Below are 19,004 nucleotides of genomic sequence, written 5' to 3'. Positions count from 1 at the left end.
GCTTTCTTTTATTATTTATTTAGTAATATTGAAGTTAACTTGTCAAAAACAGGTGCAGGCTTACTGTTCAGTTAGTCCCATCACCCCAACACAGGGCCCCACACCTCCCAGTCAAGCACTTCAGCATGGAGCCACACCCAGCTCTGATCATCTGCTTTCAACTGGAAACATGGCTCTTTCATCTTGTTGAAGTCATACACTTAAGAGAACCGAAACCCTTTCCAGGAGTCATTTGAGGACTGATAATGAAGCTAGACAGCTGGAGAACAGCATCTCCTATACCAGGTGTAAGGATTCTGTCCTTAATTACATCATCAACCTGAGACGGCGTCCCATCCTAAAAAGCGGGTGGGCCCTCTGTGCGTCCCTCTCTTTCCTTTCCGCTCCTTCTTTCCGTCTGTCCTCTCTTTCTCTCTCTCTCCCTCTCTCTCCCTCCGTCCCCTCTCTCCCTCTCTCTCCCCCCCCAATAAAGCTCTAAAAAGGTAACCATGGCTGTGATTCTTCCAATCAGCACGCTTCTCCGCTGGCATGGCTGCCACCCGCTACGGCCAGCCATGAGCAGCACGCCCTTTACCCAACACCAGGAAGCCATCATGTTGCCTTTTTCTTCATACCACAGAGCCAAAACTCTGCCTTTTTTTTCTTTGTATTTGTCCTAATATGAATGCAGAGCTGAGAGATGGACTATATTTAGTGTGGCAATAGATTTTTGGTTTGTTCTTTTTTAAAAATATATATTTATTTTTACTATTTTTAATTATGCCTAGGTGTGTGTGTCTGCATGTGGGTATGTAAATGTGAGTTCAGGTGCCCCAGGAGTGGCCAAAAGCAATGGTTACACTGGATCTGGAGTTACAACTGAGCCACCTGATGAACTCAGATCTTCTGGAATAGTACCAAGTGCTCTTAACCATCCAGCCATCTCTCTAGGCCCTGGTTTGTTGTTGTTGTTGTTGAAATTATCAAACTAGAGTCACAATACAATGGATCTCAAGAACTTGTTCATCTTTTTTTTTTTTTTTTTTTTTTTTTTTTCAAGACAGGGTTTCTCTGTGTAGCTTTGCGCCTGTCCTGGAGCTCACTTGGTAGCCCAGGCTGGCCTCGAACTCACAGAGATCTGCCTGGCTCTGCCTCCCGAGTGCTGGGATTAAAGGCGTGTGCCACCACCGCCCGGCAAACTTGTTCATCTTATAACTTAAATTGCCTCCTTTAGCTGACATTTTCCCTGTCCCCTTTCCACCACTACAACTACTTGTCAACCATCATCCAACTCCCTGCTTCTGGGACTTTCCAATTTTCTGTTTGTTTGCTGGAAATTGAACCCAGGGCCTTGCCTATGCTCTACCACTGAACTACACTCCTAGTCTAAAAGTTCAACTTTTTAAGCCTAGGATGTCCCTGAATTCCTGATCCTCTTGTCTCTGCTTCCTAAATTCAGGGATTACAGGCATGAGCCACCACGTCCAACAAGTTCAACTTTTTTATATTCCACACTGTTGGGGGCACAAAGGTCCTTGCACTTGCAGAGCACTAGGGAACTAGGAATGTTAAACACAGAGGCCTGTTCTCAATGGAGGAGATAAAATACCGGTTTTCCTGCCCCAAAGGCTAGGAGTGGATATTGTTAATGACCTGGTGACCTTTTTGCTATCTGTGGCAGCAGACCTCACCCACCTTATACTATAGAGGCAGAGCTCACCCAGATCCCCTGGAATGTTTATGCCACACTCTCCCTCCCTAGCTCTCAATTAACAGAACTGTTGGAGCCCACAACTAACTCAGTTTCCCAGTTTGAATCTGAAGTCTATTCTGAGTCAATAGAGTTCAAGCTTGTTTGCTCCAAGGCTGTGAGAAAGTTCTGATTAGCCCACAGAGTCTCCTTGAAGGATTGTAAGAAAGTCCTGATTAGCCCACAGAGCCTCCTTGAAGGGCTATGAGAAAGTCCTGATTAGCCCACAAGAAGGAACACACTATCTAGCTAGATGTAGGCTTCTGATGCCAGCAACAGGTACATTGAGATAGAAAATGAAACTCCCTGCTCCTTGACGCAAGACAGGATAGATAGTGGTCAAATGCCTGTGCTGTGCATTGTTCTACCTCTGTCTTTCAAAACTGTATATAAGCTGGATGTGAAATAAACTTGGGGCTGTCTGGCATTGACCGGCAGACCTCTGACTCTTTTCTGTCTTCTTCATTGTCTCTTCAATCTGCACGCCTCTACCCAGCTACCCAGCTGACTGTCGGCAGGCCTGACACAGAACCCATCCTTAGGGGTGATGTCACATGTACTTTATGGCCTGATGACCTCTATGCTATCGCAGCCAGAGACCACTAGATTCTTTAGCTATAGAACCCACCCTTATGGTCACATGTACTTTGTAAAGGAGTTTCTATCGGGGACTAAGGGGGTCCAGCCCCTCGATAGTCCCCTCCCAGGGTCCGGGAAGAATCTACAACCAGCTGATAATTAATCTTTGATGAGGAGAAATGAATCTATGTACACAAAACTCCTTAGTCCATATACTTTATTATTCTGTGTCAGTTACAAGCTTATATTCTGCTCTCATATTTAGGTCTTTTCTTGCCTGATTTCTCTCTACACTTGTCCGCGGTCCCCTCTGGGTTCTATCTTAATTCCTTCATCTTGTTCTGCCCCTTCTAGGTTCTCATCTATCTTGTTCCTTCCCATATCATCTTCTCTCCCATCTCCTTCTCTCTCCTCATCTCGTTCTTCCTCATCTTGTTGTTCCCCATCTGGCTCATCCTCATCTTCCATCTCGTTCCTCTAGTCCTCTCTTCTAGCCTTCAATCTAGTTCTTCCCCATCTCAGTTTGTTCTTCTCAAGTTCTTACCCGTCTAGTTCTTCCATTCTCTTTTCTCTTCTCCGACCCCCTGTGCCCTGGAAGTCCTGGTATATAAAGCCAGGCTTCCAGGGTCAAATGGAGGGGTGATAAGAATCACATAGGGAGGCAATAATCGTTAATTATCATTTGCAACCCCAAAGGGAAGTGACCAATGGGGAAATGAATTAACTAAAGGCTGAATTCAGGTAATATCTAAGAAGAAGGCTCTTATGTGCTCAACTATAATCTTAAACGTGATTAGTAGAAAATGTTAAGAATCTAAAAGTTGCTAGGTCAATGGGAGAAAATAAAACTGTCTTCTTTTTTCCTGTGGCTCCTATCTGTCCAAGCTATCTGCTGTTTTTCTGCAGGGTGGGGGAAAGTGTGCTCAGTCGCTAGGCAACCTGTGTACAGCTGGATGCCTCTGGTGATAGTTAAAGGGAGATCTGGAACTGGAGGTAAGGTTTGGGAAAGGAGGAAGTAAGGCTTAATTGGCACATCCGCCAGGCCTTCTCAAACAGGTAGCCTGGATGGTTAAGTCTGTTCTTAGAGAATACAGAGGTATCTCTGATAAAGTACTCTCCTCCATCTGGGGATGGACCTGGCCGGATGCTGCTAATGATGATAATTACAGGGAGGCTTGAACTGGGGTTCTGGCTGAGCATAGCTGTCAGCGCAGAAGGTTATCTAAATATTCCTAGAAGTGGTTAGGTAAAGAGTTAGCAGTCTATAAAGTTAGTAAGGCTGTAAGAAAGGAGGGTCCGAGCTGAATTGTGTAAAGCTATTACTTAACGTCCACCTGACCTAGGTGGTGTCTCCTTGTGGAATTTACCAGGAGACTTGCATGTGGACTGTTATTACTGCTAGTCCTTGAAAGTGGCCAAGGGAGATCTGATTCCAGAGAAAGCCTTTCCCGAGGCTGTTCTCCAAATACCTGGAATGTGTATGTCCAGAGAGTGATCAGTCCACGCTGTTAGCCCTTCTTCAGGAAAAGTCAATTGGGAAAACTATGAAGGCACACATGATTTTCATAACAGAATATAGCTGATATATAACAAGCCAAGTAACACCAAAAACTCCTTGGGATTTGGCTTCCTCTGGAGGAATTCCCTGATTCCTCCAGGTAGTGACTTTGCCATAACCAGCTGAGTTCTTATGATATATTCCTGCGGCCTGCAGCAAGTTTCCATGTAGTCATATCTTAGGCTTCATTGTGCACCTGGAATTAGAATAATTGTTGCCTGGAAACCTGGAGTAGGAATGATTGTTGACTGGAAACTTTCCCCCAAATTGTACTGTGTTTTAAATATGCTGACAGTGAACCACCTGTCATCAGACTCCCCAAAATCTGATCCAGGCTGATGAAGTCAATCTGAACCGAGTTTTCATTCTCATCTCTTCTTGGATAACTGCCTGCATTGACACCTACAGTCCCCTTCACCACACATGGGTAAAAGCATGTGGGGCTTATTTTTCTGTGCCTGGATTATTTCACTTAATGTCCTCTGGGTTCTTTCATAGCAGAACACATGATAGGAATTTGCTTGAACATTCCATTACACTACACTCACCTTCTTTCTATTTCTTCTCTTATTTGTATATTTTAGACAGGGTGTCACTATGTAGACCAGACTGGCCTTGAACTCATAGAGCTCTACCTATATCTGCCTCCTAAGTGCCAGGTGTAAGGATTATGTCCTTAATTACATCACCAGCCTGCGATGGCATCCCAGCCTAAAAAAGCGGGCGTGCCCTCTCTTTCCGTATTCTCCCCCCTCCACATGGTCTCGGTCTCGGTCTCTCTCTCTCTCTCTCTCTCTCTCTCTCTCTCTCTCTCTCTCCCTCCCTCCCAATAAAGCTCTAGAAAGGTAACCATGGCTCGTGATTATTCTGCCACTGCAACATCCAGCGTACTCTTCCATCAGCATGGCTGCTGCGGGCGGCAGCCTGCCATGAGCGCAGCTGCTTAACCAACATTGGTGCCGTTCAGACTCGGAGAGATCAATAAGACCTGCTGCCACTTGCTGCCACCTCCTCCCCCATCCAGCGAGACCGCGAGACTGTGAGCGCGTCCCTTGCCTCCACTGGACCCCCACACAGCTACCACTACTGCTACCGCCATGATTCTTCACCACAGTGAGTGAGTCCGCCGGTCTCGCAGCTGTAGTCTGAGCTATATTCTTTGCGATGGACTCCCGGGGGTTGTCCTTGGGCTGTGCTGGCAATGGCAGACACATTTTGCTCCTGACAAGGGGGTCAATGCTGTCTCGGGTCCACTGTGGACCAACTGCAGCACAGCTGCAGTCCTTCCCATCCCTTGACGAAGAGGACGGGAACTTGAGTTGATTCTTAGATCTCTCTCCACTCCTTGGGGACGCCCGAGATTGGAGTCTGATCCCAGTTTGTTATTTTAATTTTTTATTTTTCTCTTGGCTACAGCCATGGGACAAAGGGGCGGATACATTTACCACTTACATTGGTGGATAGGGGCAGGTACCGGTAAATCTGGCTACATAACAGCTTTGCAGGAACTTCTGCCAGTGAATGGACAAATAAAAGAGTTTATCTTTTATTTTATCACTTTATCACCAAGCTTTCTGCTAAAGCTCTAAACCCTTCTCCCTCCCCATTTCTGCCTCTGCCATGTGAAACCTTTTCTGTCTGACTTCCGCCAGCAGTGGGTGGGCTCAAATGGGCGGGCTTGGGCGGCTTCTACGACTCTCGCCTTAACTCACCTTAACTCCACCCACTCATTCTCAAACTGCCTTTAAAAATACAGACAGGTCTGGTAGTGACTAAGATCCATACAAATAAATTTACAGTAGTCAACATGGCTCTTAAGCCAAAAAAATCGGCTTATAGCCTCAGGAAAGTCTTCCAAAAGGATCTGTTTATAGTCTGCCTCCTGGCAGATCTTCCAAAAGCTGTCCTTAAGCCACCAATCATCAGGGGAAAAAAATTCAGGACACTGAGTAAAATCTGGCTCTTGTTCCCCAGACCTCCCCGACTAAAACTTAAGCATCTGGAGAGCAAGGCTCCTGATCCCACAGGCAAAAGAGTCATCTGTGGCATTTAAAGTGTGCCAGGGAAGAGATAAAAGCCCGAAAACAAAATTGCCAAGTGCTGGCACTCACTGACTCCCCAAAGCTGTTGGGTCCCTGTTTTACGTGAGGAAAAGGCCATGGGCTAGTGAATGCCCTGCCAGGCCATCAACAGCCTTGTTGAAAGTGCCGCCTGTAAAGACAACCAGTCAGCTGACTGCCTCCAGGCACCAAGACGCATGGGTACATTAAGCTAAGACCTCCAGCAGACCTAGGCTTGGCTACAGACATGGCAGGGAACCCAGAACACAGCAGGGAAGTGATCCATTTCTTTCCTTCTGGACACCAGAGCCACTGACTCAGTCCTGGGAGTTTGGGGATGTCACCTCTCCTTTCTCTATCATCAGGTAGAGGACAGCCTTACCCACCACACCAGATTTAATTGTAACCTTTAGAGTTACTGCCTGTGTTTCTCACGTGCATACAGACAGGGCCCTGATCTTTGCCTTGTCCCTAATTCCAAAGAAATAAATTTTCACACACCACAAGCTTTTCTCTTCCCAGCTCCCTGTCCTAACTCACTGTTCAGCTAATGGTACAGGACTACCACAGAGCCGGAGTCTGGAGATCATCAAGTAAGAAACTGTAACAGCTAAAAGGTATTTACACCCCCAGACCCAAAAGTGTCTGGGCGCTACAAAAAAGACTTTAATGTAAACATCTATTACTGTGAGATGCTTTTAACAAGTGATCATCTGTCTCCTGAATGCCAAACTAGTAAAGGAAACAGGTGCTTTAAAATAATCTGTCTCTGATAAAGCTTAACATGTTTCAAAATCCATCTGGACAGGCCGGATCTACCAACATAAAATAATAATGATTATTTTCTCTCTAAGCTTTTTTTCTGTGTCACCAGCATCTTGTCAGACAGAAGGTTCCCAGCCACAGCCAAGATGGATACATGTCTCCAGAACAATGGATGACAGACAGCATCCCACAATGCCTGTCTACCTCGGAAGACTCCCCTTCCTCATTCCCCCAAGAGCCAACCAACGTCCAATAGTCAGCTGGAAGCAGCTTTTGAGACAAACGACGCCTCTATTCCCATCTACCTGCTTTTTTTTTTATAATAAGCAAAAGTCTGGGATATAAGGATTATGTCCTTAATTACATCACCAGCCTAAAAAGTGGGCGTGCCCTCTCTTTCCGCACCCCTCCGTGTGCTTTCTCTCTCTCTCTCTCTCCCTCCCTCCCTCCCTCTCTCTCTCTCTCTCTCTCTCTCCCCCAATAAAGCTCTAGAAAGGTAACCATGGCTCATGATTCTTCTGCCACTGCAACATCCAGTGCTCTCTGCTGTCGGCATGGACACCGTAGGTGGCCAGTCACAAGCACCACCGCTTAACCAACAAAATTTTCTTTCTTTCTTTTTTTGGTTTTTCAAGGCAGGGTTCCTCTGTGTAGCCCTTGGTGTCCTGGAACTCACTCTGTAGCCCAGGCTGGCCTTAGATCCGCCTGGCTCTGCCTCCCAAGTGCTGGGATTAAAGGCGTGTGCCACCACTGCCCGGCTGAACTTTTCTTTTCTTTCTTTTTTTTTCTTTGGTTTCTTGAGTCAGGACTTCTCTGTATAGTTTTGGTGCCTGTTCTGGATCTCCTCTGTAGCCCAGGCTGGCCTCGAATTCACAGAGATCCACCTGCCTCTGCCTTCCGAGTGCTGGGATTAAAGACATGTGCCACCACCGCCTGGCCTGAAAGTTTTTTTTTTTAATTAAGTATATTATTATTATTATTATTATTATTATTATTATTATTATTTGTGTGTATGATGTATGTAGGAACACATATAGACCACAGTGCCTGTGTAGAGGTCAGAGGGCTTGTTTTGTAGCCCATCCTGAAGAATGTTCTATTTGTGTAAGATCTTACTCTGTTGTTCAGGCTGTCTTGGAATTCACTATGTAGCATAGGCTGGCCTCAAACTCACAGCAGTCCTCCTGCCTCAGGTTCCTGAGTGTCAAGATTACAGGCCTGGCTTAAGAATGTATATTCTGGGGCTGGGCAGTGGTGGTGCACATCTTTAATCCTAACACTCAGGAGGCAGAGGCAGGTGAATCTCTGAGTTTGAGGCCAACCTGGTTCCAGGACAGGCTCCAAAGCTACACAGAGAAACACTGTCTTGAAAAAACAAAAAACAAGAACAAAAAAAAATAATGTGTATTCTGGGCCTCTTCTTGGGGGTTACTATGGGCAGCAAGATGGCATCTGCCAGCAGGGTTGTGCAGCTTCAGAAGCTTTGAGATCTGCCAGGCTAAACTATCACTCTTCTATAATTTCACAACATTCTACAGGGAGTATAGCCCCAGAAATAATAAAAACATGACCTCATTTTAAGTTTTAATTACTATTGTTAGTTATTATTATGTGGCATTGGGTTATTCACTAAGAGGCACTGTTTACCATGCAAGAAAAGCCACAAGGCATAACAAAACCCACTATAAGAGTTTATTAAGAGAAGGAACAGAGGGGAATGTGCTTAGGCCTATGGAAGATTGTGTATGGAGAGAGAGAAAGAAGGGGTGGAGGAGCCCATGACCTGCTTCTTATGGATTTCCCTGCACATGTGCATATGGGCTTACATAGCTACACCACACATGTGCATAGATTACGTGATCATGCTGCTCGCAAATTACGTGACCATGCAGTGCATGGATTACGTAGGACATAAGGCCCTGGAATGACTAAGCCTCTTGCTTGGCTACTGGACAGTGCATGTGTGGTTATGTAGCTGGGGGAGTGGCCAGGAATTCCAACAGTGAGCTCCTTGGGCTATAAACTTGCTTGTCACAACAGAAAATACCTATTGTTTCACAAAGGGCTTGTCCCATCAGCTGGGGGAGTTTCACTGCTCCACATCACTGTCAACAACTGCCAGTCACTGCTCACACAAAGGTGATTCATTGTGACTTTAATTTGCATTTCCAAAGACCTGCTCTGCCCCTGGTCCTATGCACAAGGTGAGGGAGACACACATGCATCTCTGCAGTGTGTCTGTGTGCCTGTACCACGTGCACATATGTGTGTTAGGGAATGTTGAGACAGATACTTGCTGTGCAACCGTGACTGGCTCTCCACCTTCTAAGTGCTGGAATTGTAGGCATGCACTACCACATCCAGCTTCTGGCAGTTTCTTTCTCCCTCTCTTCTTCCTTCCTCCCTTCTGCCTTTTCCCCTTCCTTTCCTCCCTCCCTCCTCCTCACCTCTCACATCAATTAGGTCTCAGGCCTGATACTTGATATATAACAGAGGCTGACCTTGAACATATCCTCCTAACTCCAAAAAGTTCTGGGGTTACAGGTGTATGTCAACCATGCATGATTTCCAGCAGCTTTTTTACAGGGACTTTCTAGCCATTCTTTTGTTCTGCATACTCCTACATGCATCATTTTGTTTTCTGAAATATCTGCAGCCTCCAAATTGTGTGTCTACCCATCCTTACTTCAGGCTGCCTATCATCATTTTTTCCCCTAAGTGTTAACTTTTTTCATTTTGAAAAACAATATATTTTTTGTCAGTATATAGCTAGCAAAAGAGTACAATATTTAGAGATGAGAACAGGTCAGGCAGTGATATAGGAAAAATGACAACTGAGAGACATTTTCCACTGTTTATATTAAAAAATAGGGCCAAAGGCTTTGTGTCCACCAAATGGAAATTGGTAGATAACACAATGCTGGAAAGATAGATGGAAAAGCCTTCACAATAAACTAGTTTAAAAATTCAAGTTAGCAACTGGGAGGTGGTAGTGCACACCTTTAATCCCAGCACTCGGGAGGCAAAGGCAGGGATCTCTGTGAGTTCAAAGCCAGCTTGGTCTACAGAGTGAGTTCCAACACAGCTAGAGCTAGAAAGAGAAACCCTGTCTTGAAAAAAAAGATTTAAGAACATTTTTTTGTGTGGTTTTGCTCATGAAACCTGGAATATTTGTGCAGAACAGGCAATCCCTCTACCACTAAGCCATGCCCTCTGCCCCTGAGAAATAACTATTAATGTGAAAGTAAAATGTTGTAGAAGTATACACCTTCCTGAAATGTAGAGGTAGAAATGAACACTGCATTGTAGGGGGCAACTTCTAACTCTATACAGTCTTGGCTGACATTGAACATGCTATGATCTTCCTGCCTTTGCCACCCTTGTGTTGGGATTGTAGGAATGAGCCACTAATGCCAGACTTTTGTTGCTGTTGTTTGATATAGTCTCATGTAGCCCAGGCTGACCTATGTAGCTGAAGATGATCCTGAACTCCTGATCCTCCTATTCAAAGGAGGCAATATTTTAATTGATTTCTTTTTCTGATGCTGACAAAACTGAAAGCCCCTGGAGAAATGCATGAAAATGCAGTACCCCCCCCCAAAAAAAAATTAAAGAAAATGCAGTACCCATCTCTTGTCAACAGGGGTAAGAGTTCTTGTGTTTTCTTTCCTTTTTGAAACTAGGTCTCATGTAGCCTAGGCTGCCCCCCCCATCCCCAAATTCCCTATGTAATTGAGAATGTTCTTAAACTTTGAACTGTTTCTCCTGCTTCCACCTCCTGAATGCTAGGACTATAGGCATGTGTCACCATATTTTGTTTACGCAGTGCTGGAGATGGAACTCTGGGCTCCCTGTGTGATAAGCAAGTGCTCTAAAAACTGGTCCATGGCTGGGCTCTTGTGAAAGAGAAACGGGAAAATGGCTCTGTGTACCTTTGGGCCAGTGCAATCAGTACAAGATGAGGGTAGGTAATTAGTTCCTGGCAAGTAACTAAACTAAGTTTCTTCTGGACAGTCTTCATATATCTCAGAAGGAGCATTCATCTTGTTGTAAAAATATTATTGTAGAAAATATAGTCAACAAGAGATGTGCACAGTCATACAGTGCTCTCTCTCTTTACTCTTTAGTTGCAGAATCAGGACACTTGAAATGCAGAACATTCCAATGCCTTACTGAAGATGGTTAGCAGCAAGGGTCCACAGACTCCCCAAGTGATGATACTTTTTTTTTTTTTTACATCTGGCTGACAGTTGTGGTACACCCACCCTGCCTGGAACTTCTTAGGCAAAGAGAACTGTAGACGAAATTCTAAACGGTCTTAGTAAATAAGAAACACAAAGCCAAATACAGAGTTAAAGCCTAAGAGATCAGAGCAAGAGCCACGACTCCCTTTAGCTTACCACTCACTGCTGTCACTTCCCCTGAGAGAGAGACCTTCTCCTGTGTGTCTTGTGTTTTATTGCCTTTCTGTCCTGCCTTCTCATTGACTCTAAACCCAACCACATGACTTCCTTGTCACTGCCTGTCTATACAGACCTCCAGGTCTCTATGGTTGGTACTGAGATTAAAGGCATGTGTCACCATGCTTGGCTGTGTCCTTGAACATGCAGAGACTCTGCCTGCCATGTGATCAGATTAAGGGCGTGTGCTACCACTGCCAGACTTCTGCTTAATGGCTATGACCTCTGATCTCCAGGCAACTTTATTTATTAACGAACAAATGAAATCATATTTCAGTTGTTCTGAACCTCACAGTTGTTCTAGTAGAGGAGGCAAGTATATAAGAAAAGGGAGTAAGTCAGGTGTGGTGGTGCACAGAGGATCTCAAGTTCTAGGCCAGCCTGTGCCACAAAGCAAAAAGACTACTAACAAAAATTGAGAGAGGAAGTGAGGAAGGAAAGGATGGAGGAAGGGAGGGAGGAAGAGAGAGAAAGAGGGAGGAGGGGGGGAGAGAGAGCACAAAAGAGAGAGTGGGGATTGGCTCTTATGATTTATCCATACCTGGAGGTGGGGCTGATCCTGGTCCATAGCAGTTGAACTGCGTGGAGTAAGAAAACTGGTGGAGCTGGAACATTTATCTAATGTGATGTCATCACCAATGTAGGTGGCATCTAGGCTGTTTTCTGAAAAAGCATTGTGGAGTCACTTGTCAGAGGTGAGTAGTTTACTTAATTTTATTTTAAGATTTCTTCCCCCCAGGCATGATGGCCTTCAATTTATAGAGATCCATCTGCCTCTGCCTCCTGAGTGTTGGGATTAAAGGCGTGGTAAAGTCTTAGCCAGTTTGCTTAGTCTTTTAGGAACTGTCTTACTTTTCTATTACTGTGATAAAACACCATGACCAAAGCAACTTATAGAAGGAAGGGTTTATTTGGGGCTTATGGTTCCACAGGAATGAGTCCATCACCAATCAGGGAGCCTGGCAGTAGGCAGGTAGGCATGGCTGTGGAGCAGTAGCTGAGAGCTTACATTTCAATCCACAAATAGGAAGCAAAGATGTAGATGTAATTTTAAACAGTCTTATTAAATAAGAAACACAGAGCCAAATAAAGAGTTAAAAGTCCAAGAGGTCAGAGCACTAGAGAATAGCCTTTAGCTTACCAGTCGCTGCCATCCTTCCCCTGAGAGAGAGCCCTCCTGTGTGACCTGTCTTTTTATTGCCTTTCTGTTCTGCCTTCTCATTGGTTCTAAACCCAACCACATGATTTCCTCATCACTGCCTGTCTATACAGACCTCCAGGTCTCTATGGTTGGTACTGGCATTAAAGGCGTGTGTCACCATGCTTGGCTGTGTTCTTGAACACACAGAGACTCTGCCTGCCATATGATCAGATTAAGGGCGTGTGCTACCACTGCCAGACTTCTGCTAAATGGCTTGCTATTAGCTCTGACCCCCAGGCAACTTTATTTGTTAACATACAAATAAAATCACATTTCAGCACAAATAAAATATCACCACACAAAGACAGAGCTAAATTGATTCTAATTAAATAGTTCGAGTCTTTTGAAACCTCAAAGCCAGCCTCCAGTGACATACTTCCTTCATCAAGGTCACACCTCCTAACACTTCCACACTAAAAAGATGCCAACTGGAGACTGAGTATTCAGATATCCGAGACTCATGGGGGGACATCTCATTCAAACCACCACAGGGATCTTGACTCAGGTAAAACCCAGGGTTCTTGGCTTTTATACAGAAAGAATTGCAGGAGACGCCAATATGAAGCAGAGTTGGGATTTATTAAAAACAGAAAGAAAAGGGGCTAAAGAAATGGCTAACGGTTAAGAGGCCTTATGGCTCTTATAGGTGACCCATGTTTAGTTTCTAGTATCCACATTAGGAAGCTCACATTCGCCAGTAACTCTGTCTTCAGGGGATCCCATACCTGTGGCCCCTGAGGGCACCTGCATTCATGTGCACATACCCATACACAGACATGCCCCATACACATAATTAAAATAAAAAAGGTACTTAAAAAGAAATCATACCTGAGAACCTGCAGGCTTCTGACAGAAAAGTTGCAGTTTATTAAAATAATTTTTTCGGAGACAAGGGTCTTTCTGTGTAGCAGCTCTGGCTGGCCTATAACTCACTATATAGATTAGGCTGGCCTTGAACTCACAGAGATCCTCCTGCCTCTGCCTCCCAAGTGCTGGGATTAAAAGTATGTGCCACTATACCATGCTAAAATGCATTTTGACATAGATTTTTAGTATGGGGATTAGAGAGGTGTTTAGGGAAAGAACAAGGCATACTCAAATGGGAGTAAGTGTCTTAGCATTAATCATCTATGCTATTTTGGTGACTGTTAAGCTACATCTCATAGAGTTGCTAAGAAATTTTTTCCTTTCACATTTCTCTCTTTTAAAAAATTTTTCTTAGATGTATTTTTTTTATGTGTATGAATTGCCTGCATGTATGTCTGTGTGCCATGTATGTGCCTGGTACCAGAGGAGGTCAGAAGAGGACATCAGATAAGAATGGTTATGGGCCACATTTAGTTGCTAAGAATTGAATTTAACAGCTGGGCCATCTCTGCAGCCCTCTCTCTTTTTAACAACTGAGATGATAGGGTGCCTCTTGAGGTACCTTGGATAGGATTATAATCTGGTAGGTAAAACTGGGAGCCACTTGGGTCAGCGAGACACATCAGTGAGTCAAGGTGCTTGATGCTGATGACCTAAGTTCGATCCCCAAGACCCACAGGGAGGAGGAGAGAACTGACTCCTGTAAACTGTATTCTAACTTCCATGTGCACACTATGGTATGTGTGCCTTCCTTACTAAACAAACAAATAAAAAAAGAAACAACAACAACAACAAAAAACCTGCCCCAGAAACCATTAGGCCCTTTTACTATAAAGGGGGTTTCTGGTGAGATTCTTAGAAAATTGCAGGTCTACAGATGGGAAAAGTTAATTATCCTGAGATTTTTCATTATCCTCAGGGGAGAGGCCCCATAAGACTTCCAAGAGAGAGGCTCTTTCCTATCTGCATAATTTCCCTTCCTATCCCAGTTCAACTTCACACATTCTCCTCAGTCTACTCATGGGTGGTTCTGTTGCCCTTGGAAGGCCTTGGTCCCATAGATTTCTTGGGTGTCTTTACACCATGGCAGCTGCCTTTCCCCTTCTGAAAATAAGGATACAAGAATGTCTACACCATTGTTTTGCTGTGGAATGTTCTGTATGGCAAATGTGTTGCTAATTAGTCAATAAATAAAACACTGATTGGCCATTGGCTAGGCAGGAAGTGTAGGCGGGACAAGGAGGAGAATAAAGCTGGCAAGTGGAAGACTGAGTCAGAGAGACACTGCCAGCCGCCACGATGAGAAACAGCATGTAAAGATGCCGGTAAGCCACGAGCCATGTGGCAAGGTATAGATTTATGGAAATGGATTAATTTAAGCTGTAAGAACAGTTAGCAAGAAGCCTGCCACGGCCATACAGTTTGTAACCAATATAAGTCTCTGTGTTTACTTGGTCGGGTCTGAGGGGCTGTGGGACTGGCAGGTGATAGAGATTTGTCCTGACTGTGGGCCAGGCAGGAAAACTCTACCTACAAATGGCGTCCAACGTGGTGGCAAGAGTTTCCACCTAAAAACTGACAAAAAAAAGATTCTAAAATGGAGCTAAAAACAACTTCCTAATTGTCTCTCTCAAATGAGCGGCAGCTGCCTGTTTGAGCTACTGGTGGGTTCCTAGAGTGCGTGCTCGACCTGCTGTATGGCGGGAATGAGGCCTCTGCAAGTGGCACATTAAGCTGCATGGTGGATTTAGCCTTTGCTGGTACAAAACAAAAAAAGAGGTTTCTGGACTACACGCTGCTTGGATAAAAGCATAGACCCACACTAGCTCCCAGAGCTCGTGGTAAACCACCGCCATGTTGGGAAGCTGAGGTGGGCGGAGCCAGCAGCCACAGCTGCTGCAGCTTAAAGCAATAGATTCACAATAAGACAGATTCAGATGTAATAGTTTACAATGTGTGTAAAAGATACGTAGGCTTGAAAGAGACAAAAAAGATGATATATAGAGTTATAGAAACAAATACATAGTTTTAAAAAATAAAGTCTTTAAAGAGACAGTAAAGGTAGTATAAAAAATAAGCCATGTAAAAATGGATATTACACAGAGAATCTGCATTGTGTTGTCTTTGGGACTTTTAACTGCAGAAAAACATTTGATTGTAAAAGCTGTTGAGTTATGCCAAAATGTATATTTTAAAGGTACCTTGACTTCAAAATTTGAATATAAGGATATGTTACTTTGGAAAGGAGACTCTGCTTTTGTTCCCACAGAAAGCCAGAGGCTATGGATTTGTTCCAGATTAAGATACATCAGGTTTGACCAGCCAAGACCCCCTGAAAGGTCTCCGATGACACCATGGCCCAGATGATCCAACATCCAGAACGATTTGAAGGCAACTGGCTCAGACGATACAGCCTCATGGACTATTTCATAATCCTAAAATTTTCTTTGTTTCCCCATAAGATACAGCGCCCCCCTCCAGCAGGAAGTAGTAAGAGAAGCTACGCCCAAATTCCCAAATTATATGTAATTTTACTTTGTTAAGGTTAAAACCTTCCTTTTTGAAAAAAGAAAAAAAGGGGAAGTGCTGTGGAATGTTCTGTATGGCAAATGTGTTGCTAATTAGTCAATAAATAAAACACTGATTGGCCATTGGCTAGGCAGGAAGTGTAGGCGGGACAAGGAGGAGAATAAAGCTGGGAAGTGGAAGGCTGAGTCAGAGAGACACTGCCAGCCGCCACGATGAGAAACAGCATGTGAAGATGCCGGTAAGCCACGAGCCATGTGGCAAGGTATAGATTTATGGAAATGGATTAATTTAAGCTGTAAGAACAGTTAGCAAGAAGCCTGCCATGGCCATACAGTTTGTAACCAATATAAGTCTCTGTGTTTACTTGGTCAGGTCTGAGGGGCTGTGGGACTGGCAGGTGATAGAGATTTGTCCTGACTGTGGGCCAGGCAGGAAAACTCTACCTACATTGTTTCTTTTCTTTTTCTTTTTTTTTTGGTTTTTCGAGACAGGGTTTCTCTGTGTAAATCTGTGCCTTTCCTGGAACTCACTTGGTAGCCCAGGCTGGCCTCGAACTCACAGAGATCTGCCTGCCTCTGCCTCCCGAGTGCTGGGATTAAAGGCGTGCGCCACCACCGCCCAGCTTTATTGTTTCTTTTAGTACCGTGTGGTCAGGTCTTCAGGTTGGAATTCCAAGATCATGGTGTTGGCAGGATTGGTTTCTCCTGAGGCCTTGACTTGTGGCCTTTCTTCTGGGTGCCTCCCATCACTTACACAGTTTGCTCTGCTCCTAAATCAGCTGTTGCTCCTTCCCATTTCCGAGCTTCTACACATTGTCTCATTAGGTACTTCTCTTATTTTCTGTTGTGACTATATTTCTTTAGATAGTTGAATTATTTGTCTGTCATTTTGGCAGAGTTTTGAGGAGAATCAAGGGCTAATCATGTGTTCCATTTCTCATGTGTCACTCAAGGTGCTTAAGACTTCTGAAGTCACCTCAACTCCTCAACTTCCTCTACCACCTGCCTCTCTGATGGCCATTTGCTCAGCTGAACACCATGGGCTGCACTTGCCACTACTCATGGCTTCTTCCCTATCCTGTGGGAACTTCCCTCTCCCCACACCAGTCCCTTCTTCTAATCTGCCTCTCCCTGAAAGGGTGCTATTCCCCACACACACCCAGACAGATCAAACCTAGGGACTACTTTGCCTCTCCAAATTGTCAGATTGTCCCTTGAGATTTCAGGCTTCTGCTGAGGCAAGGCCCATGTTTGTTTCTCTTACTTTCTCAGCCTCTATCTGTGTCTGTCTACCTACCTACCTACTATCTATCAATCAATCTATCAATCTATCTCTATCTATCTATCTATCTATCTATCTATCTATCTATCTATCTATCTTTCTATTTATCGTCTGTGGTTGTTTGAATAAGAACAGCCCCCATAGGCTCATATATTTGAATGACTAATTTGAATTAGTCACCAGGGAGTGGCAGTCTTTGAAAGGACTAGAAGCATTAAGAGGTGTGGCCTTGTTGAAGGAAAGTGTGTCACTGGAGGTGGGCTTTGAGGTTTCAAAAGTCCATTTCAGGCCCAGCCTCTCTCTCTCTGCCAGCTGCCTGTGGACCAAGATGTGGAACTCTCAGCTACTTCTGCAGCACCATGTCTGTCTACATGACATCATGCTCCCCTCCATGATGATAATGGACTAAACCTCTGAAACTGTAAGCAACCACAATTAAATGCTTTATGAGTTGCCTTGGTCATGGTGTTTCTTCACAGCAATAGAACACTGACTACAACACTATCTATTATCTATCTACTATCTATTATAATCTATCATATCTATCTTTCCTAGTTAGCTACATGGGTCAACTTAACACAGCCCAGAGTTATTTGAGGGAGTCTCTTGGGGGATTACCTCAGCCAGATTGGCCTCTGGGCATGCCTATGGGCACTTTCTTGATTGTTAATTGATGTAGGAGGGCCCAGTCCACTGTGGGCAGTACCATCTCTAGGCAGGTAGGGCTAGGTTCTATAAGAAACCTGGCTAAGCATAGGCCAGAGGGTGAGCCAGTGAGCAGCTTCCCCCCGCCCCATGGTTTCTGCTCCCATTCCTGTTTGATCTCCTGTCCTGACATCCCTTAATGATGGACTGTTGGAAGTATAAGCCAAATAAACCCTTCCCTCAAAGTTGTTTTGGTCAGTATATTTTTTTTAAGTTTATCAAGACAAGATTTCTCTGTGTAACCCTGGCTGTCCTGGAACTTGCTCTGTAGAACAGGCTGGCCTTGAACTCAGAGATCTGCCTGTCTCTGCCTCCCAAGTGCTAGGATTAAAGGCATGTGCCACCATCACCTGGTGGGTCAGAATGTTTAGCAGAAAAGCAAAGAACTCTCTCTCTCTCTCTCTTTCTATCTACCATCTATTATCTATAAGTCATGTTTCCTGTATCATCTATGAATCTACTATCATAAGTTTTTCTTTTTGGCTTTCTGAGAAAGGGTGTAACTCTTGGATCTAGCTTACCTGGAATACACTGTGTAGCCCAAGCTGGCCTCAAACTTGTGCCAATCCTCTTCAACAGCTTAAGTGCTGGGATTATAGGCCTGAGCTACCATGCCTGGGTAACTTATTGTTCTACTAATCCATCACCTATTTCTCTATATTAATAGCAATCTATGTATCTGTCTATCTATCTATACCCATCTATTATTTACTTATTTTGTGGAGAAATTCACAGACGTCTCTTTGAAGTACACGGTTCAGCTGTGTTTTGGAAATTTGCAATATTGCACAACAATTACCTTTGTTGTTCCAGAACATTTTCATCACTTTCCCCCAAAAGAACCTTGTATTAATTAAACAATCTCTTCCCATATCCATTCTTCCAATTCCCCAGCCCTGGCAGCTGTACATTTGCTTTGTGTTGCTATGGATTTGTCTGTTCTGGATAATTTCATTTAAATGAAATCATAAAATACTTGGACATTAGTGTCTGGTTTCTTTGTCAGTATCATGTCTTTAAGGTCCGTGCATGTTGTAGCATGTGTCACTGCTTCACTACCTTTTATGGCCCAGTAATATTCTACTGTATGGATATGCCACATTTGTCCATCTGTGGGCACTCAGGCTTCTGTGAATATTGTGTAGAATCTACACCATGGGTTTCTGACTGAATGGCTGTTCTTAGTTTTTTTGGTATAACACAAGGGTGGGAATGCTGGGCAGTATGGGAACTCAGCTTAGCTTTACTAGAGCTGCCCACAGCAGCCCCT

Source organism: Peromyscus californicus, unplaced genomic scaffold, assembly GCF_007827085.1.
Source record: "Peromyscus californicus insignis strain IS unplaced genomic scaffold, ASM782708v3 Scaffold_10__1_contigs__length_136768540, whole genome shotgun sequence".
In the NCBI taxonomy this organism is placed as follows: domain Eukaryota; kingdom Metazoa; phylum Chordata; class Mammalia; order Rodentia; family Cricetidae; genus Peromyscus; species Peromyscus californicus.
Note: the sequence above shows the minus strand (reverse complement) of the source record.